The sequence below is a fragment of the Orbicella franksi genome, chromosome 10, assembly GCF_964199315.1.
Source record: "Orbicella franksi chromosome 10, jaOrbFran1.1, whole genome shotgun sequence".
NCBI classification, from domain to species: Eukaryota; Metazoa; Cnidaria; class Anthozoa; order Scleractinia; family Merulinidae; genus Orbicella; species Orbicella franksi.
Genome location: NC_138154.1, coordinates 4,779,324 through 4,803,175, shown reverse-complemented (window position 1 = coordinate 4,803,175; position 23,852 = coordinate 4,779,324). Strand labels below are relative to the sequence as shown.

General features: G+C 38.6%; 1 protein-coding gene and 1 pseudogene across 1 annotated transcript in view; one reads left to right on the top strand and one right to left on the bottom strand.

Annotated features, from left to right (window-relative positions):
* The window catches only part of LOC145501132 (uncharacterized), a 329,746-nt gene that overhangs the window by 43,219 nt on the left and 262,675 nt on the right, over nucleotides 1-23,852 (bottom strand). The gene's annotated exons all lie outside the window — the stretch shown is intronic.
* LOC145499951 (uncharacterized) lies at nucleotides 12,276-21,772 on the top strand (annotated as a pseudogene).

Genomic DNA, 23,852 nt, shown 5'->3' with positions numbered 1-23,852 from the left:
TCGTAACCACAAGTCTGCTATGCTCACAAACAAAACCACTTGTGAGGTAGCAGTACATTTCAATAGAATTCCACACTCCTTGGATGATTTTGAATTCCAATGCATTGATCAGGTGCAGGCCCCTAATGACTCAGACGAGATCGATAGGTTTTTAATTACGAAAGAGGCTTATTGGAGTGCTCAACTGTTCTCTTTGGCTCCCGACTTGGCAATGGGTTTGATTGATGAGAAAGCTAAATCTGAAGGTGCCGTGAAACCCATGTTATGGTGGCGCTATAGAGATGATGTTTTCGATATTTGGCCACATGGTTTACCTAAATTGTTAGAGTTTACTGAATACATCAATTCTCTTTATCCCACCATCAAGTTTGAGCTGGTTTATTCGGAGCATACCCTTAATGTCTTGGATCTCACTTTGCACCTCCAGGAAGGTTTTATTAAGACAGATATTTATGCTAAACCTACAGATAGTCACCTTTATTTACCTTTTTCAAGTTCTCATCCGGCACATTGTAAAAGGGCTATTCCCTATGGGGTTGCTCTACGAATTAGACGTAATTGTTCCTCTGACGATTTTCTTAACAAGAGGTGTGCTGAATACAAAGGGTATCTTAAGTCCCAGGGCTATAATGCAGCTTTAGTAGACAAACAATTCGACAAAGCGCTTAGTATTGAGAGATCAGAATTGCTTAAGAAAAAAGCCAAGCCTGTCAAGAGAGTTTTCCCGTTAGTTCTTGACTACAATCCTATCCTGCCTGATATTCAGAGAGTTATCAAGAAACATGCTCATCTTCTGAGATTGTCGCCCAAATTACTTGAAATTTTTCCATCTAAATCGATTTTTCCAGCATATCGCCGTACCAAAAATCTCAAAGATATTTTAGCACCATCTAAATTTCGTGGCGACAACGGGGCAAACCAGGCAGAGAACGAAATGGGAGGGTGCTTCAAATGTTGTACTTGTTGTGATCTTTGCAAAAATTTTTTAATTCAAGATTCCAAATTTAAAAGCTTTTCCACAGGCCGAGTCTACAAGATAAAGCAAAAATTGTCTTGCTCTTCCAAAAATGTTGTTTACTTGGCCTCGTGCAATAAATGCAAATTGCAGTATGTAGGTTCCACCACAACAGAATTTAAAGTACGTTTTCGCAATCACAAATCATCTATGCTCACCAACAAAAAGACGTGTGAGCTTGGAGTCCATTTTAATTGTACTAGGCACGAAATTTCCGAAATTAATTTTATCGTCATCGAACAAATTACTAGCCAGGGGGTTGCTGCGTATATTGATAAGTTGTTATTGACCAGAGAGGCCTATTGGACCTCCCAGCTATTTACACTCAGCCCTCATGGTCTTAATAAAAGACAGGAATTTAGATCCAAAAATCGCGTCCGTTACAATACATAATTAGACTGACTATTATACACTTATACACTTAGTAATTAAGGCGCTCGCAGATACATTGTTGTAATCTCATCACTTGCGCGTTCTTGTAAGTTGCCATTAGCTTGTTACAATACAGAATTAGACTGACTATTTTACACTTAGTAATTAAGGCGCTCGCAGATACATTGTTGTAATCTTATCACCCGGCACGTTCTTGTAAGTTGACATTAGCTTGTTATGTAATCTATTATTTCAGGTTGTAAAGCATTATGTAATTATATTTACATTTTTCTGATCTTATATATACATGCAAATCTGTAAATTTACTAGGATTTTTAACGTTTTATTTTTTAACTTGTAAATATTGTTCCAATCTGAAGAAGGCCGAAGGCCGAAACGTCACATTAAAAGCCGGAACAGTTAGAAGTTTGCTTCATGACGCCTCATCTTACACTTAACTAAAATTCACATTGAAGCACGGTATCTTTTGATCCTTCTACTGGAAGTCACCGTTTGGAAAACCATATTATTCTGCCTCTATATATATATATATATATATATATAAGAAATTGTTTCCATTTGTAACAACATTTAATCCAAATTTACCTGATGTTGGTCACATCATCAGAAAACACCTAGGTATTTTGGAATCCAACCCCAAATTAAAAGAATTTTTTCCGCCAAATTCCATCATAGCCTCTTTTCGAAGATCTAAAAACCTTAAGGAGTTGTTAACGCCATCTCGTTATGGCTCTAACACTAAGGTTGAAGAGGTTGTTGAGGTTAAGGGTTGCTTTAAATGCAAAAGAACAAGATGTGATCTCTGTCGCAACTACTTTGTTGAATCAAATTCTTTCCAAAGTTTTCAAACAGGCAAGAGCTATAAGATACGATTGAAACTTTCCTGTGATTCAAAAAATGTCATTTATTTGGCTTCGTGTAAGAAATGTAACTTACAATACATTGGCTCTACAACAACAGATTTTAGAGTTAGATTTTGCAACCACAAGTCTGCTATGCTGACCAAGAAAAAGACTTGTGAGGTAGCGGTGCATTTCAACAGAACACCGCATGACTTAAACGACTTTTCTTTCCAGTGTATTGATCAAGTGCAGATAAATGCAAACAATACAAGTAACATTGAAAAGCTTTTAATCACTAAAGAGGCATATTGGAGTGCACAGTTGCTCTCTCTGGCACCTTTTGGCTTGAATAAACGTCAGGAATTCCACTCGAAAAAAAGAATAAACTACAATTAGCGCAAAAATAACTTGCAAATTTGGCGGTTATCTTAGTTCAGGAGTTCAAAGGCCCTGACCTTGGATCTTGTTAGCTTTGTTAGCACTAGGTTTTCTCAGGGGCCCCCATCGGGGAATTTATTACATTATTGTTGTTTAAGGGCCCTGTTTAGGGCACCTGTTGTGCCTTGCCGCGGCATAGTTTCAAGGGCTTTGTTTGGGGATTTTGGGACCGCCTTTTTTGAACTTTGAATATTTTACACGCGGGTCCCTTCACACTTTTGGCTGACTCGACGAATCGTGTTACTTTTTCGATATTAATCTTATTTGTATTATATTCGATTATTTATTCTTATTTGGTTTGTGTCTTTTGAGTTTTGTACCGCATTGTCATAGTATCTCGCTTAGTAATTACCGATTGTTTATCATTGGTTAATTTTTTCGTTTTCATGTGTTACCACGCCCTGTTATGTAATCATCTTTGTAATATTATGTCATTTTTTATACTGTAAACTTATTTAAGGTTATTGTAATTTATTATTCACTTGCACTACAGCTGATGAAGGTCTTTGACCGAAACGTTTATTTTTATTAAATTTTTAAACTTTTTTTTTAGATTTCTTAGACTTTTTACTGTATATATATATTTTTTTCGCTCGAAGTTGTCTGTCCTCGTTTTCCACAATTGCCTATATATATATATCTATATATCTATATATATATATCTATATATATATCTATATATATATCTATATATATATCTATATATATCTATATCTATATCTATCTATCTATCTATCTATCTATCTATATATCTATATATATACATATATACATATATATATATATATATATATATATATATATATATATATATAGCAAGTTTTTGATACCACAAAACATGTTTTTCTTGAAATAAGTAAATAATCTATTCCCTGAGCACAATCGAAGATCACAATCAATTGGATGGATAGACTTCCCAACTTAAATTAAAATGTTGAGTTTTAAAAACATATCAAAAACGTAATGTGAATTTGATGTAGGCAATTTCTTTTTCAAGTTACATGTGTGAACAAAATCTTAGATAATAAAGTAACACATTATATTCCTAATCCCTCCGAAATGATCTAAGTGCTTATGTCCAAAAATTGCTAAATAAACGAAATGTTATGTTTATTTTCTATGATAAGGATTACTTCCCTCTGTAATCATCAAGTGAGTCTCATTTTCTTTGTATTCACCACCAACATGGAATTTACGAACACAGCAATGCATGCAAGACACAGTTACAGGTGGCTTCACATGATAAAGTCCACCGAAACCAACTCATGATTTGATGCCAACACTTCACAAAATTCTTTTGAATCTAAAAAAACCAAATCCATTTCAACAAACATTACATACATGTATTGTCATGTAATTAAGCAGAACTATAGTCAATAATTTTGTATTCATCATCATCGTCATCATCAGTCCTTGTCATGCCATCGGATACATAAATATTCTTCATACTCTGTCATAATTAGCAAACATGTAAATGAAGTGGTCATGGAGTGGCAGGATATTCTGCAGTTACTCCAACATTATATTTCCTCTTAACATTAATCAGTCTTGTAGTGCTTACCTTCTCAGAGAGGTCAACATTGTCAGCACTGTCCCTCATAATTCTTTGATTATCATTGCATTAGCATTAGTTGTAGGTGTACAATGAGGAAGTCAAAATATATGGTAGCTTTGAATCAGCTCCTACGAATTTTTTATTTAAACAAAATGATATCAAAAGCTGAATCTTAGTATAAGCTCAATATAATTACAACTCTCATAAATGAGATCCACTAGTTCTATTGATACATCGGACATTTGCATCGTCTTCACTAACTTCCATTTTAATCAGAGTCAACACTGAAATTGATACCAATTTTTCATACGTGTATGCTGTTATTAGCTAATTATTGATCATGAATTCCGTCATAACTTTGTTAAGGTATGTGTAGCTACAGATCTACTGTGCTATCATCTCAATTTGTTCACAGATCCTGAATGCTTCCATTATGTCAAAAATTCTCGAAATTTCACTTCAAAGTCCACTGAAAAAGTCTGTTTTGGTTCAATCCTACCGGAATATTCAAGACCTACAGACAAATCCACTTTGAGCAGTCACACCTGTCGGACCGAAATTTGCAGTAGTAGTTTTTTATACATATACAGGTGTTTCTCAGACAAACAAAACACAAAATGTTTTGTATTTGTAGTTTAATTCAAATTCAAATAATTATTAGGACAGCTACTACACAGCAGCTACAGTTTTGATTCTATTAATTCTTAAAATTGCAGTACACCCACAAGCAATTACCATTTGACAAAACATTATGATATAATTTGCTAAATGGCGTCTACTTTTTTTAATTAATGTTATTTGCGATTTCAGAAAAGTGGTGAAAATAGTCGATAAATACAGGAAAATGAGTAAAAACTGCCATTTTTAGCTCTTAACTGTGGGATTAATTTTGGGCCCCAGAATGCTAGAAACCACATTTCCAAGTTTCCAGATGTCAAAATTTTCTGGGGGAGCATGCCACCAGATCCACCTAGAGGACAGGGCCCCTCAAAGTCATAGCCCCCTACTCCTAGAGAAGAAATATATAAAATAACTGATTGGTCATTAATAGCTTAATGTTCTTTTCGGGAAGTGAGACTTGTTAAAATTTCTCTGAGGAAAGGTAATTTTTGGCAATGTGAAAAAGTCAAATTCATTTTCCTTCCGGGGGCTTCGCCTGCTGCATCCCCAACCGGGCTCTGCCCCTGTGCCCCGCTGGGGGCCTGCCCCCAGACCCCTCTCCTACGCGGGGGCCTCCAGCCCCCAGTGCTGTCTACTTTCACAATATCTTTACCTACTTTAAAACTTATTGACAACCCTAGACAAGACAGTCAAAGATGGTGAAACCACAGAGGAAGATGAAGATGATCAGCAGCCATGACCTATATAGTTCCCTGCGGGCCTGGCCTTATCTCCAGAACAGCTTCTAGACTTCAATTTTGGGATGTTTCTGTTTGATAGCCTTTGTTGCCTCAGGGAATTTTCCCTGAGACAACCACAGGCCAGAGGAATTTGAGAACGTCCTCTGCTACAGACAACACTGCAAGCCCTTTCCTCAGCAAGCACAGGAAGTAGCATGGATAGACCCTACAGAGGATATGTCCCCGGAACTAAGGGCTTGATTTTCCAGGGAAGCTACATGTGCCTAATCAGGCATAAGCCTATAGGCCCATGCATGTTGGTGGCCAATCAACAGCTTTGACAATGTCATTTTGTACTTGTGTTGTACAGGTTACCCAAGGATTTCCCAGACGCCTGATTCCATAGCTGCACAGAGGTGTACTTCTTGGTAACATCACAGTGGCCACCCAGGGGGGGGGGGGGGGTTAAATAGTATCCCAGTGTCCTTTGCATTTTCAACTATATTATCAAAATTTGAAGTGACTTCATCAGTCTCTGAGAGCACAGGCCAAGTGTATCGTTCCAAGATGGACAACTTCATGTGTTATGATGCAAAATGCTCTGCTTTTCAAATAACCAGACTGATTTACGTCCATTGCATATCAGCAGAAGAATTAAGCGTAAATTTGACAGGTTTCTCGAGTGCCACACTGTGTTGCAAGGAGATCCACTGTAGTTATGTCAAGAGTATGTCCCAGCAATGTGTTTGACTTGTGCCAAAGTTTGTTGAGGATGGTATAGTTGATGAGCTCTTCGATGGATTACTGAGTCCAGTCTTAATCTGCATAAATTCTAATAGCGACATTACTGTGAATATTATCTTGTTGTTTTATAAGATTCAATTTTTTCACTGAAGAGTAGGTTTTTGAATGAGCACGTGTCATTTTTTATGTTTTGGAATAAGCTTAATGAAAACTAATTTTTCGTTTCAATCAATTGTTTTCTGTAGTTTGTTAATCCTGCTCACAACAATGAAGAATCAACTGGGGCTTTGATATGGGATTTTGAAGTGCTTCGCCAAAATAAGTCAGCGGCTGTTGTTCAGGCTTCCATCATTCTTGAAGCAAAAGCTGTTGATGCTTGCTGCCATCTGGTTGATCTCAAGAAAGCTGAATGCAACTGCAGCAATTTATTGCCAAGTATGAAATGTTTGGTATCATTTCTCTGCATTGAAAATCCTGTAGAAAGTGCACCTGAACCACCAGACATTGGTACCTTAAATATTCAACACGATGATGCTTGTGGAAGTAATGAAGATAATGATCAGAACTGTGAATCAAACAATTATTTTCCTGCGGAATATTTCAAGCTAAAAGGTTTATTCTTCCAGGAACATTACCAACAGGCATTGTTGAAGTGTGATAATGCCAAAAGGCAAAACCAAGCCATTTCTAAAATCCATTGATAGTTTTAAGAGATAGAGAATAGATGTGATACAGTGTAAATGCACTGTGTCTGTAATACAGGCAACAAATGCAAGGAATTGTTGATGTACTTTTAATATTTCAATATAATTCTATATTACCTTCAGACTGAGGCGACATACAGATAGCAGAAATTTAAATACTGCAGTACAGTACATTAGCATTAGCATGTGAAGATACAAAACAAAGATGATACTATCCAGAAAATAGGCATAGTTACCTACTGGCTTTTAAACCAGTGTTCAAATATGGTGCTGAATGCTAGATATGATGAGCTTCTCTATATAGTAATAGATTCTAATTATCATCATGGCCCATCATGTTTATGTTACCATGCACAGTTTCAGTGAGAAAATTTTGTCAATTTGCCCCGGTTGCAATTCTTCATTCAGCAGCAAAATGAACAGAACTCTGCTTGTCCGCATGCAAGAACAGACGCTCACAGACATAGAAAGTGCTGTATATAAACATCTGTGTTCATCATGTGTGGAAAACCCAACATCACCAATGCCAAGCAGCTCTGGGAACACCTAACTCCAAACTTCTCTAAGCCTGCACAGTCTTCCTTCCCTTACCATTCCACCGCAATGAGCCTGAAGAAGACACTGTTCTATTATGTTCCAGCAGCAGAAGGAGAAGTTGTTCCTCATCATCGAGAAGGCCGCCATTTCAACACCGTCAGAAGCATGAAGCTTGAACAGAGTTACAGGTCTAAAGAGAAGAGCAGTCAAAAATTTCTGCGCCGATGCAGGCTCAGGAACATCATCTGCTGGTTTATTCTGGAAAAAGATGAAACCTCTTCTTCCAAACAACAAATCTAACACTGATGGCACAGCTAACATCCATCTTCTGGATGATGGGAAACTCGTATCTAATCCCAGCAACGTATTTAACGACTTCTTTGTAAATCCAAGAATACAGGACTCAGCCTTGAGCTTAACGGAAGAGAATTTCGGCGACCATCCTAGCATAGCAGCAATTAAAAGCAAATCATACAACCTTGACTTTGCTTTTAAGGAAATCAACAAGGAAACCGTAACCAACTACGTACTAAAAATGAATCCCAAGAAATCCACCGGCCCCGACGGTTTCTCTCCAAAGATTGTTAAACTTTCCGCTATAGCCGTGGCTACTCCATTAACGTCTTTGTTTAATTACTGTATTCGCACGAGTACTCTGCCCAAAGAATGGAAAATGAGTAATGTCACCCCCATCCATAAGAAGGGCGATGTGACCGATAAAAACAATTACCGACCAGTCAGCGTTATCTCTGCAATCTCCAAACTATTTGAGAAAGTGCTGTTCGACCAGTTGTACGCCTCCTTTGCACCAATTTTCTCGCCCAACATGTCGGGTTTTCTTAAGGGACACTCCTGCGCTACAGCGTTGATCAAATTAACAGATGATTGGAGACGCGCACTTGATGAAAAAAAAGAAGTGGGTGTAGTTGCTATCGATCTCTCCAAGGCCTTCGACTGCATTTGCCACAATCTGCTGCTAGCAAAGTTAAAAGCGTATGGCTTGCAAGAACCAGCCCTACAACTTTTAAGATCATTTTTGCATGACCGTAAACAAAGGGTAATATGCAATAATACGTGCTCTAGCTGGTCACTTTTACAGTGCGGCGTCCCGCAGGGAAGTCTCCTTAGCCCCTTACTGTTTAACATCTTTATGAACGACATGAACGAATCTGTTTCCGTCTCTTCCCTCCGCCTCTACGCGGATGATACAACCGAATATATGGCGGACGAAAGTCCTCTTGTGCTTCAACACGTCTTAAATCAAGACATGGAAAAACTATCTACCTGGCTTAACTACAACTATCTTCAAGCCAACGGGGACAAGACACAAGCAATGATGCTTGGGAATTCAACATACAATTACGATTTGGAGTTTGATGGCACCTTAATCGATATCAAAGAACATTTAAAGATCCTTGGAGTATGTCTGGACAATAAGTTATCTTTCAAAGAACACACAAATGTAATGCTTAAAAGAGTATACGCTAAGATTGCCGCACTTCGTCGCCTCAAGCGCTTAGTACCCATAGATACTTTATTACTTTTATACAGGAGCTTTATAATACCGCATTTTGAGTATTGTAATTCTTTACTGATTGGTATAGGTAAAACGCTCAACAAAAAAGTGGAAGACGCTAACTACTACGGTCTACGAACAGTAATGAACACGGGGAAAACTTCTAATTATGAGTCATTACTCAAACTGCTGGGCATGAGAACGCTAGAACATAGACGTATTGAACAATCTCTGATAATATTTTTTAAGTGTTTTAAAGAAAATGGCCCACGTTATATCACCAACTTATTCAAGCCCCGGGTCACGCCATACAATCTTAGAAGCAGCGGGCTAAACGTAGAACAACGCCCTTACAATAGTAGATTCTTCCACGGCTCGTATTCTTATATCATCTCTAGAATTTGGAATCAGTTACCGCCGGCAGCAAAAAATGCAGCAAACGTTCCATCTTTTATCAATCATCTTAATACAACAAACTTTGGTGGCTGCCAATGCAGTTCTTGTCTTAAATGATTCCTTTATAGACATGTTGTATTTTTATCGTTTTTTAATATTGTATTTTTAACGCATATTTTTTAAGATATTAATAGTATGATAATTTTGTATTTTTTAATATATAGTTTTTAAATCTTTTTTTAACATGTATGTCAAACACTTTTATCATGAGCCCCTGGCTCGGGAGACTTGGGCAACCACTCCCCGTGTTCTTGATGTAAAATAAATTACCTTACCTTACCTTACCTTACCATCAGGAAGTTGCACTCTGTGGTCACTTCTCAGGAACTAAAGGGCCTTGTAAGGCAGCGTTCTTGTTACTGTGGTGAATGCCTCTATAAAAAGTATCTTGGTTGTAAGAATAAGGATCATGTAGATGGTTTTAGAGATGTTGAGTTAGAGAGGGAGGCATCCGCTGAAGTCATACACTCATGGGATGATGAAACATCAGAAGCACAGCCAGTCCACCTTCACCTTGCTGAACTTGTGAGCAAGGACAGCATCATTGCCATTACAGTAGAAGATGAGTCCAATGATTATTACTTGTTCTAGGTGACAACTGATGGTGGTGTTGTTTTAAACAGGGATGAAACAGATGATTATGGCTCTCCTTTTCAAGCAGGAAATGCAGTTGTGAAGGGCAATTTTTCCTGAAAAAACAACTTCATTGATATGACTTTCAAGCCTGAAGTCAAGAAGGATGCAATTGCTTCTCGTGGTTAATTTTGTCATGTTTGCTCAGAACTTAAAAAGAAAGGAAGAGGATGTAACAGGGCGTACCAGGTTCCAATGGATGTTCATGAGGATATAATTACCTTGTTGTAGAGGCATTTTGCTACAGTTCTGTAAACTACAGAAAAAAGTAAATCCTGCCTTTGCAGCTAGGGGCTGCAAACTCTTGTGGCTCCAATCATATAGTTACAAAATCTGACAATCTATTCTCACTGGAAACTTGTTTGTTGCACCTGCAGTGAAAGTCAAATAAACTGAAGAAAATGTTGCATTAATGTTAAATTTTGATTGTTGAAAGATGTCAAACTAAAAGACCTACAAAGTGTTATTAGTTACACTACACAAGATTACTACCCAATGAATCTATCTGTATACTTAGATGTGTTTTATTTAGGAAAAGATGATTATAATGAAAATTTAAGGAAAAAACAAGCATAAATTCATCAGTATATGAAAATGGACAGTGCTGCAATGCATCACGGGTGGAAGAGAAATTGCTGGGAATTGAATGAAATGGACCAAACTAAAGCAATAATTAAAAGCACTGTGCTATTTGCTCTAAATAAGGAGTTTCAAAAGGTTTTGATTCACTTAAAAAACATTTTGTATTTTTCCAGCATACATACATAACTTAAATTTAAGTGAGTTCAACAACAAAAATAAGATGTTGTGCTATTGTTCATATGTAATGTCCTACCGATCATTTCTTATACAAAATGTAGCAAAACTTTGAGAAAATAAATGTTTTGATCATCATAAGATTACCTGAACCTTGTTGGGTTTTTCCAAAATGTTTTCCGACCTTGCTCAGACCTCCAGTAGTTGTCGGTTCTACACCTTTCTAGAATCAATTACAATGGCTCGCTTCTCTATTATCCCTCAAACTGAAGGGTTCCAACATCCCAGTGAGCCTTTCTTTCCTCATGGTCACAGTTTTAGCAGATCTCAGGACCCAGTTTTCCAGTCACAAAGATTTGACTCAACATAAGGGTTCCAGAGCAAGCATCATAAATGGAATATTAACTCTGTGGGGCTGCTGCAATGCACAGCTGAGACAGCACTTCCCATGATCATTCAAGATGCCATGTGAGAAGCTAAGGACAGGCAACAGCGGGTGCCATCCTGTTATACTTTACGTGAAAGGCCGGCAAACACAACAAGTCCTATCAAAAATGTATCGCTATTGACTACACTCCTGATACTGGTCCTTGTAAATAATTTGGAAGAACTGAACAACCCACCAGATAAAAGGTTAACTTGGGTTTGTCCAGAAGAAGCACCAACCACAGCAGCCAAAGGCCTCGCAAAATGATTGTTCCTAAAAGATGGAAGTTCTTCACCAGCTGGTCGCTCCAAAAAAATATTTTCAATCATTACTTCACCTCGTAATCAAATTAAATAACATAGTATTGAACAACCAATGGTACAGAGAACACCCAGCATTAATTCCATAAAGGAAAGTGGAAGCCTCTACTTAATATTTCGAGACTCACAAAATCTTGTTTTTTCTCCTGTAATCCTTTTTTATTGCCTTATCAACCCATCTATTTATTTATTTATTTATGGATATATGCATGTATTTATTTATTAGTTTATTAGTTCATTTAGTTGTTCATTGTTTATTTATTTACTCATTTATTTATTAATTTATTTACCTAGGGGCAACCATCCAAACAAGATATTTTTATCAATTTCTTATTTCTACTGGAGGAATGGAATATGACTACAAAACCTTTGTTGTATGTTCTTTCAACTTGACTTTTGCAAGTATTATTCAACAAATTACTGTAGTCTTAAAGTAGTCCATAATAGGGGTTTGTCTGAATAAAAAGTTGCCCTTAAATTATGTCCCTGCTGCCTACAGTGCAACACTTAGCGAGACAAGTATCCCAATTCATTTGCTCTTTGGAGGCTGCAATAATAAACAAGAAAAGTTTTCTGGTATTGCCTACTTTGTGGTGAAAAAAGACCTGCCTTTCAACAAGTTCAACCCCCTCATATCTTTGCAGGAGAGGAATGGTCTTGTACTAACGTCCGCATATGCAAATGACAAGACCTGTGCCGAAATGGTGTCTGTTATTTGGAAACTTGCCAAAGAAGACCTTGCTACTGAAATTAACAGCAAATACTTCATAAGTGCCATGGCTGATAGAGCAACCAATGCAGGAGGTACAGAGAACAAGACAGTGTTCTGTAGATTTGTCCAAGATGGTCACCCAGTCAACAGGCTTATTGACCATAAAGCTGTTGAGCACACGCATGCAGAAGGTAAGATTAGTTATTGCTTGTATTTGATAGTAATTGTCACTGCAAGAGTATGTTAATTTATTGGTACACTTTCAGTTTGCTCAGGTGATGATCAGTATCCAATAGAGTAACCACCTGAAACTATAGCCCCTCATACATTACATTCGTTCCCAGGAAAAAGTCAAAATGTAACTTGGATTTCTACTGCTAAGGTGTTAAGAAACACAATTTTTAATAGTTTCAAAACCGCCTTTGTGTAATTAAATATTACTTGATGAGAGAACTATAACAGCAAAGCGCTCTAACAGAGGCCTGCTCTCACAGAAGGGAACTGCAAACATTATCAATTACATCTAGCTCTGTTCAGTAGTAGGGTTCTATCTTTTTCAGCAAAGATTTATGGGCAGATGAACTGTCATTATTTTCATACTTTTATGTCTTAAATCAAGTGCCGTAGGGTGGACCATTCATGTTTTGTTTTAATAAACCTATTTTAGGGCTATAGGAGGCTATCAGCACTACCTTTGAAGAAGCAGGGGTCGAAGACTGGAAGGAGAAGCTGGCTGCTTTAGGGGCTGATGGGGCCTCCATTAACCTCAGTAAAAGAGCAGGCCTTGCTGCATTGATTAAAAAAGACATTCCTTACCTTGTAGACTTCCATTGTCTACCTAACAGGCTTGAGCTTGCCCTGCTAGAGCTCCAAGGCAGCTGCAACTCTGTGGAAGATGTGTACAATATCATCTATCTAATTTGGAAAACGTACCATTATAGCCCTAAAACTGTTAGGACTTTGAAGTCTATAGCGGATGAGCTAGAAATTAATATCTTGAAGCCAATGCATGTCAAAGGGACCCACTGGTGTTTGTGAGCCATAAATCTGCCACAGCGTCCAAGTCTGGTCAGTATGCTGCCATGCTGATGCATATGCAAGATCTCAGTGTCAACTGCAAAAATGCAGACATCCAGTGGAGAGCACAGCAAGTCTCTCAAAAGATGAACAATATTCATTTCTCTGCATTTTGTCACTTTTTGGCAGACTTGTTCACCATTCTCAGTCAGCTGAGTCTGCAAATGCAGTGAAATTATACTATACTTCCCTCAGTAGTGTCCCATCTCTAGGAAACATTACTCAGAGTTGAAAGTGTTGCCCGTCGTCCAGTGGCAGATGGCTATCTCGCCAAATTCTGGGAGAAGGTGGAAGACACTCAAACATTTCAAGGAGTGACTTTGACAGATTCCATCCATGGTAAAGTGGCCAAACATGGAGGAAGCACATTACCGAGCCTTCACTCTGAAATGGAAACTGCTACAAGTCTCACTTTGCAGGGCCTTCACAATAGGTTTGGTGTGCTGCTAGGTATCGAGAGCCAAGTAGGCAAATGCCCGAGTTACGACTCAATGAAAGTGGTTAGCGACATGCTACTTTTCAATGTGGACAGCTGGCCAACATACCCTAGTGACCTGCTAGATTTTGGCAGTGAAGAAATCATGTGCTTGACAAAAAGGTTTCAGCCCATTTTAGAAACAGCAGGATACAAGATCTCTGCTATTCAAGATCAGTGAATCTCCCTAAAAATCATGGTAAATGGGCAGTTCCACAAGCTTGATTATGGCAGCCTTTGGGAAACATTACTGACCAAAGTGCCCTACAAGAACAATTTCAAAGATGTTCTCCATCTAGTGGAGCTAGTTCTGGTCCTCCTTATTTCTGCTACACAATGCGAGTGTGCTGTTTCAGCTCAGAATCGAATTAAAAGCAGCACCAGGGCAAATTTGAGTGTATCTGTTTTGGAAGATTTGATTCACCTGTCGTCAGAATTTGGGCCATGTATCCTATTTGCATAATATTTCAGTCAGTTCAAATTATGACTGGAAATTAATTCCACAACCCTTGCAGATAACAAACAACGAATAACAACATATAAGACCTCAGATTTAAGTAGTTTTTAAGACAAACATAATTCAGACTAAATGGGGCTTCACAATCTTTCAAGACACCACTGCAAAATGTGTAAATTAACATAGAGCCTGAATAGTGGCGCTGATGTGGCATGTTTACAATTCAACATGACATTTGAGACAACGCATTGGGCGTGATAAAATTATTTCTCACAAACTGAAGAAAAACAAAACTGATAACAAAGCTTTTTTTGCATAGTATTGTGTGTTCCACATTCGGCCACAAATTTCCAATTAAATTATTTTGCGTTTAGCAGAAATGCCCGGTCAGAGTGTCCGACCAGGCTAAGCTTTTACCTGTCAAAACCTCAAATTTACCAGACAACTGTCCAATGACTGACTGTTTTTATTGCAGGCTTGTACTGTATTTTTTTCATCATCAGATGAACAGCTGTACATATTAATTTTGTCATGGAAGTTACTGAACTGTCTCACTTTATTGAGGACAATTTCTCAAATCTATGAAACCTCTGAAATAGCGTTTAGCCAGTATATACCTCATGAAATTGAGCTCTTTGCAATGAAAACTAATTTTCATGAAACCTTGAGTCGATTGCAACCTGGCTTTAGGCACAATGACATCAAGCTTGATACTTAACCCTTTTGTATGGCACCCAAAATCACAGTTTAACTGTTGATTTGGTTTAGCGATGGTGCTTCTGGTTGAGTTTGTGTTTTGTTTTCCATGAAAAAATGTATCACAAAGGAAATATTGGCTAAGAACAAAATGGCTGACACACTGAACGAAACAGGTCTACCTAATATATTAAAGAAAATGTGCAGGCAAATTTGCATAAAGGTTGTGTTAAAAAATTGTAATTCACACACTTGATACACAAATCAAACATGCAAAACATGTAAATGTGGGTTAAAAGATACACAAAGGTATGAACATTCCTGGTCAACCTAGACATTATCATCAAAGAAATTTTTACTTTAACCAGCCTACAGCTGTTATTATTGTTATTTCAAGTAAAATACAGATCGAATGGCTACTTTAAAGAAACCAACAACATACACAAAAGGTAAAATAATAACTGCTATGCATTAAATTTGCATACAAACCCAAAAAAGTCTCACTTATGTGAACCTTGTTGTTTGTTGTACCTTTGACACAAAAAATGACGATATCCGGTTGTTTCGCCCACGAGTTGTTTAGCCAATGTCTCGTTCGCTGATGTCATGGGTCAACTGGCCAACCTCCTAAGTAACTTCACCAATGTGCTACTGATCAATTCACCAACATCTAAACAAACATTTACCTTCACTTGTGTGTGTCATCATTTATTTCATTCCCTCACCTGGAATTATTTTCCTGACGTGCATGCAAGAACCACTCATTATTTACGACGGCAGTTCTCTTGCAATATTGTGTTCTTACCTGATTTGTCTGCAAGCGGATTCTTAATCAACAACAATGCTGCTTTCACCTCTTTTCTTTATTGTCTAATCTTTTGATGTCTCATCAAACTCAAAACAAACTAAAGCTGGATAATGTGTGAATATCCTAAGCCGTCATAATTGTAAGTGGAAATCGGCTACGCTACCCCTCCCGCTAAGATTTTTTTGTGTATGAACACTAACGGGGGAGGCAGCATTACTGATTTATAACAATCAATATAGCTTGAAGGGTGCCACCTACTATTTGTAAGACAGGAGCAGCTCAACACCCTGACCTGTGCTAAGACCTTGTACATCGATGGAACGTTGAAGCTTGTTTGCTACCCCCTCAAGGAGCTCTTAACAGTGAATGCGTTTGAATACTTTTTTGAGTACCTTTTTTAATTTTTTACTTTAAGGTACAAGAGCTTGGCCTTCAGATGGCTTACCCTGGTGACGATGCAGTGTACCAGTATATCGGAAAGATAATGGTCCTTCCTTCTGCACTGAGACCCTGCCAATGTTCGTCTGCCTCGAGGCCCAGGCCCAAACAGAGCAGCTGAGGAGTCTCATTGACTATGTCAGGCAACAGTGGATCAAAAGCCAGGTGTTTACTCCAAGAAACTGGTGTGCCAATCCGGACCAAAGATGATCTTGAAGGTTGGCATAATGCACTCAATCGCTGAGCAGGGGGACAATGAGGTTTGCTGATGTATCTATTAATTGAGTTGCTTGATAGGGAGGCAAAACTTACAGCCGCAACAATCAGGCTTGTATCAGACAATAACCTTAAACAAATTCAACCATAGTTAGTAGAGGGGAATGGTTATGAAAGCCGGCAAACTTCAAAGGTATATCTTTTTGTTATGGTTTTTGCGTAGCCAAGTGACAATGACCGTGCACACACAAATTTCCAAGATGGCATCCCTAGTGACATGAATGCAAAGCGTGTAAAAATCTACGCGATATTTTCCTTGTTTTCATTTTAAACAAGTGAACAGTCATAAGTTTAGTAAGGGACAAGATCATAAACTGCCATGCTGGGTGATAACTGCACTGTCTTTGGCTGTGAATCGTGCTGAAGGTCAAAAGGAATTGGTATATGGAAGCTTCCCGCGTCCAAAGACGACGCAAATAAGAAATGGAGGAAAGACTGGTTGAACAAAATAACCAAAACAAGGGAGATGGATCAGGATATCAGGGAAAGGATCAAGAAAGATAGGGTGTATACCTGTGAGAAACATTTTGAAGTTTAAGACATAGAAATATGTAAGTTGTGTTTGATTTCGTGTTTACCTAGAAGCTTATCTTAAATAAACTTAATAGCTTCGTCTTACAGTGTGTCTTATATCTAATCTCTCACAAATTTAGACATAACGATTATTTCCTTTAGTTTATTTCTTTCCTTTAATATTAACTGACATTATTTTAATCATCTTTCTTTTATTTTGCACTGTAGTTCAATCCAAGAAAATGACTAAAAAGAAGCCAAGATTCGGTGCCATACCAAAGCTAAAAATGCATAAGAAACATCACGAAAGTATCAAGCCCTTGCCGAGACCCGGCCGATCTATAGTTAAAGAAGCAGATGAGCAGCCAACAGTATGCTATAAAACTTTTGCCAATCTGTGCCAGCGAGTAAAGGGACTGAAATGTCTTAACAAATGGGGTGTCAAAAAACTGTCTGACAGACTTGCGTTGAAGAAGATGGTGGACCCCTACCTCCTTCCTGAGACAGAAATAATAGTAGACGACAGCCTCGGATTTACAGGCTACTACCTCCCTGAGGACCATGCTGTGTATCTTGAGCACCGGTGGATGGTTCAAGATCTACCTATTTGGCAACTTGTGAAACAGCTGGAGGAATACAAACTGTGTTGTGGTGTGAATGCTTTGGAACTCACAAGCAAGTTGTTTCACCATATGATTCCAACAAATGAGGACTCACTGCAGGATTGGGATCAGAACCATCAGTTTCCACACCAAGGCTACTGGAGATCAAAGGGCTGTTGGCTAAAGTGTGAACAGCCAGAGTCTTTATGCCCTACTTGTAATGAGTGTTTGGTTTCTGCAGAAAATACCAGCAAAGTAAAGAAGAGGCATTTATCAAAGCCTGCACATGTAAAGGCACCTGTTTCAAAAGCTGATCCAGAAAGGATTAAAGTGACTTTACCAGAACAAAGGTTCCGGTGAGCAGAGGTCGAACAGGAATTGTGTGTAATGAGAACTGAATTGCTCAAGTCCAGCGTAGAGGTGGACCATGAACTAAGCAATGACTTTACCAGCATTCTTGATCAGGCTGATGCAGAAATCACTCCTTTCATGAACTTGTTTTGGCAGCAACAAAAGAAATTGTTTTCCACCTGCCACACTGGAGTATGTCACCACTCCATGATCCTCACGTTTTGTCTTTCACTTGCCGCAAAGTCGCCCTCGTGTTATGAAGAATTGAGAAATAGCAAAGTGTTGATACTACCAAGTCAGCGACGACTGAAGGATTACAGAAATGCAATGAGGCCTCAAAGAGGTTACCAAGAAGTAGTAGTCAATGAATTAAAGGAACAGACTAACTCCTACTTTGATGTGCAGAGATATGTAGTTCTCTTGTTTGATGAAATGAAAGTGATGTCTAACCTTGTCTTGGTCAAGGTAAGTGGAGAGCTTATTGGGTTTACTGACCTTGGTGACCCAAACTTGAACTATGGTGTCTTAGAGAAAGCAGATGAGATTGTTACACATGCCTTAGCATTCCTTGTATGTGGAGTCTGTACAGAGTTGAAATTTTGCTTGGCATATTTTGCAACAACTGGGGTCACTGCCGCACAGCTGATGCCTCTGTTCTGGGAAGGTGTTTGCATTCTAGAAACCAGCTGCAATTTATGGGTAATTGCTGCAACATCTGATGGTGCCTCCCCAAAGAGGAGATTTTACAGGCTGCACAAGCCATTAGATGGAGATACAGATGCACACGTGTGCTACCGCACAGTAAACTTGTATGCACCCCATCGCTTTATTTATTTCTTCTCGGATGCTCCACACCTTGTTAAGACCACCAGAAACTGTCTACTGCACTCTGATTCTGGTACTTGTACCCGATACATGTGGAATGATGGATCATTCATTTTGTGGCAGCACATCACACAGATCTTTTACCAGGACACTGACAATGGACTGAAACTACCACCAAAGTTAACATATGATCACATCAACCTCAACTCCTACTCCATCATGCGTGTAAATTTGGCTGCCCAAGTTCTGAGTGCATCTGTAGCCACAGTGCTGAAATCGTTTGGCCCTCCAGAAGCAGCAGCAACTTCAAAGTTCTGTGAGATGGTTGATGGCTTCTTCAACTGTCCTAATGTCAGGAGCATGACTGAGTACCAGAGGAAGAGAAAGCCTTTTCTTGCACCCTATGCATCTTTGGATGATGAAAGGTTTGTTTTTGTTTTAATAAGGTGACTTTTAGCAACTGTCTTAATAATATGCTATACTGTACTGAAATCCCATACAAGTTCACATTGTGGACCTATTTTTTTCAAACCAGTTGATTTTTATTTCCTTTGTTCCAGATTATGATTTTGGGTGCAAGACAAAGAAAAATTAGAAATCAAAGTGGTTTAATAAATTTTAACCAAGGAGTAATTTAAACCACAACATACATCTACATTTTTCCTTCAGAGTTATTGTTCTCCTGGGCAGGTAGATTTCAATAAAAATGTTCATAACCAGGCGGTCATCCCAATCCCTTCATGAAGCCACTGTAAAATTAATTATTGTGCATATATTGATATGTCATTAGGTTCCAGTGGTTGATGAACTTCCTAGAATACCTAAGAAAGTGGAAGGAAAGTACAAACAACAGGCCAGGGAACTTCACTCAAAATGCCAGAAGCCGCATGTTCATCTCATGGCAGACCTGAGGGCTTCAAAATTTCTGTTTTCTCTGCAATTGAAGCTACCAAATTTCTACGCCAAGAGGGGATGGAATTTGTACAGACTGAATGGTTCTGCCAGGATCCCGCTGAAGAGTACTTCAGAAAGCAGTGCAAAATAGGCAGACGAAGCGATAATCCAGACATTCATGTGTTCGGTTACAACAATGCCATAAGGATTCACAGAACAGTATCCTGCCAGAGTAGGATTACAAGGGGTAGGAAGGACCAAAAGAGAGCATGGGTCAATGTTACAAATGATCTCCTACCATGTCAAAAGAAAGTGCTGTTTTCTGCTAGTTAAAGTCTTTTCCCCTGACTCTGTCACATTAATCTAGGGGCGATGATGTGATGGGGGCTGGGGGAGTAATGTGGGTAGGTACAGGCTTTGGTAAAGTTTTCCAGTGACCTTGTTGCCATTTACTACTGCATAACCTATTTCCCACCCACCCTCAAAAGTTAGTAAGTTGCAATTTAGGGATGATTCACTATTCATTGGGATTACCAGGTCAGATAAAATGTGACAGAGCCATAACAAATTTTGTCCTGAAATGACAGCGTATTAGGGTTTTGGAAGTCCAAATGACTGAGTTCTAAAAAATAATATGTCCATATTTATGGAAACAATATGCCATTTCAAAGTAATACTGATAATAATAATAATCACTTCAAGCTTTGATTTCAAGTTGACAAAGCTACCATACTTTTCAAGTAGTTACATATTGACGAATCTACAGCCATTTAAATTTTATATTTCAGTATTATTGAAAATGTTCAGGGTGTAAACATTGCCCAACAATTTTCCAATATTCAGGTTTACAACTGAGTTGGAAGGGTGAGGGGAATGGGGTAAATATAAAACTACAGAGTAAGTATCATCTTTGCAGACCCTTTTTAAAGCTTAAGGGAGGTACACAGGGCTCAAAAAATATTCAAATTCCACCTTGCCTGTTGGGCAAGTAACTCTCAAATTTTGCTTGCCCGGGACACTTCCCTGCTTGCCCAAGTTTTCAAATTCATTAATAATTCATGAACCCAAGAATGGAAGTCAAACTACAGACGAGTTTTAATGTAATAAAACCATCTCGACTGTAGTCCTCTTAGTGCTGATTACTTTCATGTTTACGCCATTATATTGTAATACTTCCACAACTTTTAACTTCTTCATTCCGCTTTTATGAAGTTGTATGGTTTGTAATAATTGACATGGATGAACACTGTTACAATCAGATTGAATTTTTGAACGTGATAAAAAAATGTCATCAGGAATTAAATTTTGTCCCACAGCATCTTTTGCCAGTGCCTCCCAGTTGAAGAAACAAAGTTTGCAAAGTTGTTGTTGTTGGTTCGTGTACTTACTTCCTAGTTCCTGTATTACACGCTGGGTATCTTCGTCATAACACAGCTTTGAATCAATTTGTTCAATTCATTGAAGATCGCATTCGACTCCTTGAATGTTCACCTGCATCTTGTCTAGCTCCACGAAATCATTGTAAAGAAAAGCACGAGAAATTCATAACACACAGCTGAATTAACAACAAGTCGCCTTCCCACTTCAGTTTTGACACAGGCACAGTGTTAAATTTGAAAAGCTGGCGAGAGCATATTTTTTCATTTGGGTGAATGAAAAATGGTTCCAGTCGAGGGGAAACGTCTTAGTTTGAAAGAAACACTATTTTAAGTCATCTTCCAGTAACTGTGAAAGTGTTTTGATGACTTACTTATCCATTTCTTTTTAATATGATACTTTTCATTTCGCGCAGTGGTGCCCAAGTATGTTATCACTAGCAAACTTGCATGTCTTGCCAAAAACAGAGATTTACCTGGATTTTAGCATCAAAAATACTGGCTTTGTTTTCACGGTACAAATATGCGGCTTGTTTTCGTGTACAATTTCTACAGCTTTAATATATCATTGTTGAGTTAAGTTTTGTGCAGAGAAACTGGACTTCTATGATACGTTTAATGTCATGTTAGAGGAGGTTTGGTCTACGCGAAAAAACATAGTAATCATGGGCAATTTAAATTCTGATTTGTCTCTAAAAAGGCAAGAAGGTGTCGAATCTCACCTCGGTAGGCGCCTAACGCGCATATTAAACACTTATGGCTTAAAATGTGTCATAAAAGAACCGACCAGAATATCTGACAAAGCACAAACATTAATCGACCTGATAATTGTTAGCCATGCGGAGAGCATCACAACAGCTGGAGTCGCCCACCTGGGAATATCTGATCACAGTTTTGTCTATGCAAATTTGCGAATGAGAAAGAAGAAAAATCCATTGGTAACGAAAACCGTAAACAACTACAAGAAATTCGACCAGCAAAAATTTAAAAACGACATCGAATGTGCCCCTTGGAGTGTATGCGAGATTTTTGATGACCTAGAGGATCAAGTATGGGCATGGCAACACATCTACCAGGAAATCGCGTCTAACCACATCTCAACCAGGAAAGTCAGAAAGAGAGAAAACAAATTGCCGTGGATAACTAACGAGATAAAGAAAGAACAAAACAACCGTTACCGGCTGCTAAAGCTCTTTAAAGTTAACAAAGATCCAACAACCTGGAGCTCGTATAAAGCCGCTAGGAACCGTGTAAAGAAATTGATCCATAATGCGAAAATTTCATACTGGAGGGAACAATTTGCTGACACCGACAATAGCAAGAAATTCTGGCAAGTGGTAAAGAATGCACAAGGCATCGGCACGAGAAAACCAATTCCACCAGTCTATGACAGGGATAATAACATCCTAACAAACGATTTCGACAAGGCCGAAGCTATGAATGATTACTTTGCAAGCATTGGAACTCAGCTTGCTGAAAAGTTTGACCACGATGCCATGACTGCTCAGCCATTGGAGACCATTTATCGTATAACACCCACCATAAACCAAATTGGCCTGTCCGAAAAACAAGTTAAGCTGAAACTCTCTCGGATAAAACAAAAAACAGGGGGTCCTGACAAAATAACGTCACGTGAAATGGCGGAGGCAGGCGACACCCTCTTTGAAGGTCTCTTCAGTATATTTAAGAACAGTATTCAACGCGGCCTCCACCCGAGTAACTGGAAAATTGGAGAAGTAATCCCAGTTTTCAAGAAGGGGTCCAAGTCAGATTGTGCGAACTATAGACCTCTGACAATGCTAAATTTAAACAGCAAAATCTTAGAGAGTATTGTTTGCGACTCTCTAGACAATCATCTCGAGATGCATAGCCTTGTCCACTCAAACCAATGGGGGTTCAAGAAAGGAATCTCCACTGAATCATTACTCGTCTATCTCACTGAAACATGGAAAAGGGCAATTGATACTGGCCACAAAGTCGGAGTACTATTTATTGATTTCAAAAAAGCTTTTGACACTGTCGACCACAACATTCTTCAACTCAAATTATCAGCTGCAGGAATATCAGGTGGTTTCCACGAGTGGATCGTAAGTTACCTCTCAAATAGATGCCAATTTGCCACTGTAAATGGAGTAAGATCTGGGCTGCGACCAGTCAATATTGGGGTCCCTCAAGGTTCCCTCCTAGGTCCTAGACTTTTTGCAATTTATGCAAATGATTTACCCAACTCGTCCGCAACCGGATTTATTCATATGTTTGCCGACGACACCACCGTGTATTACATTGGGAAGGAGGTTGAAGAAATAGTGGATGCGTTAAACCGAATATTAATTGATTTTAAAAGCTGGTGCGACCAAAATCGCTTGACTGTTCACACTGGCAAGACGGAAGCAATGTTAATCTGCAAACACGCATTTGTCGGCCCTATGAGACCACTGATATTTGGCAACTCATACATATATTTCACCTCCAAATCTACCTGCTTGGGTGTTGTAATCGACCACAACTTGAACTGGAAACCTCAAATTAAAATGCTCCACTCTAAATTTGGAGGAAAACTAAAATTCCTAAAGTCTATGAAAGGACTGCCTACCTGTGTTCTTGAAGAAGTCTATTACAAAGGCATTGTTCCAAGCATAACCTACTGCATTGCCGTATGGGGATCCTGTTCATTGT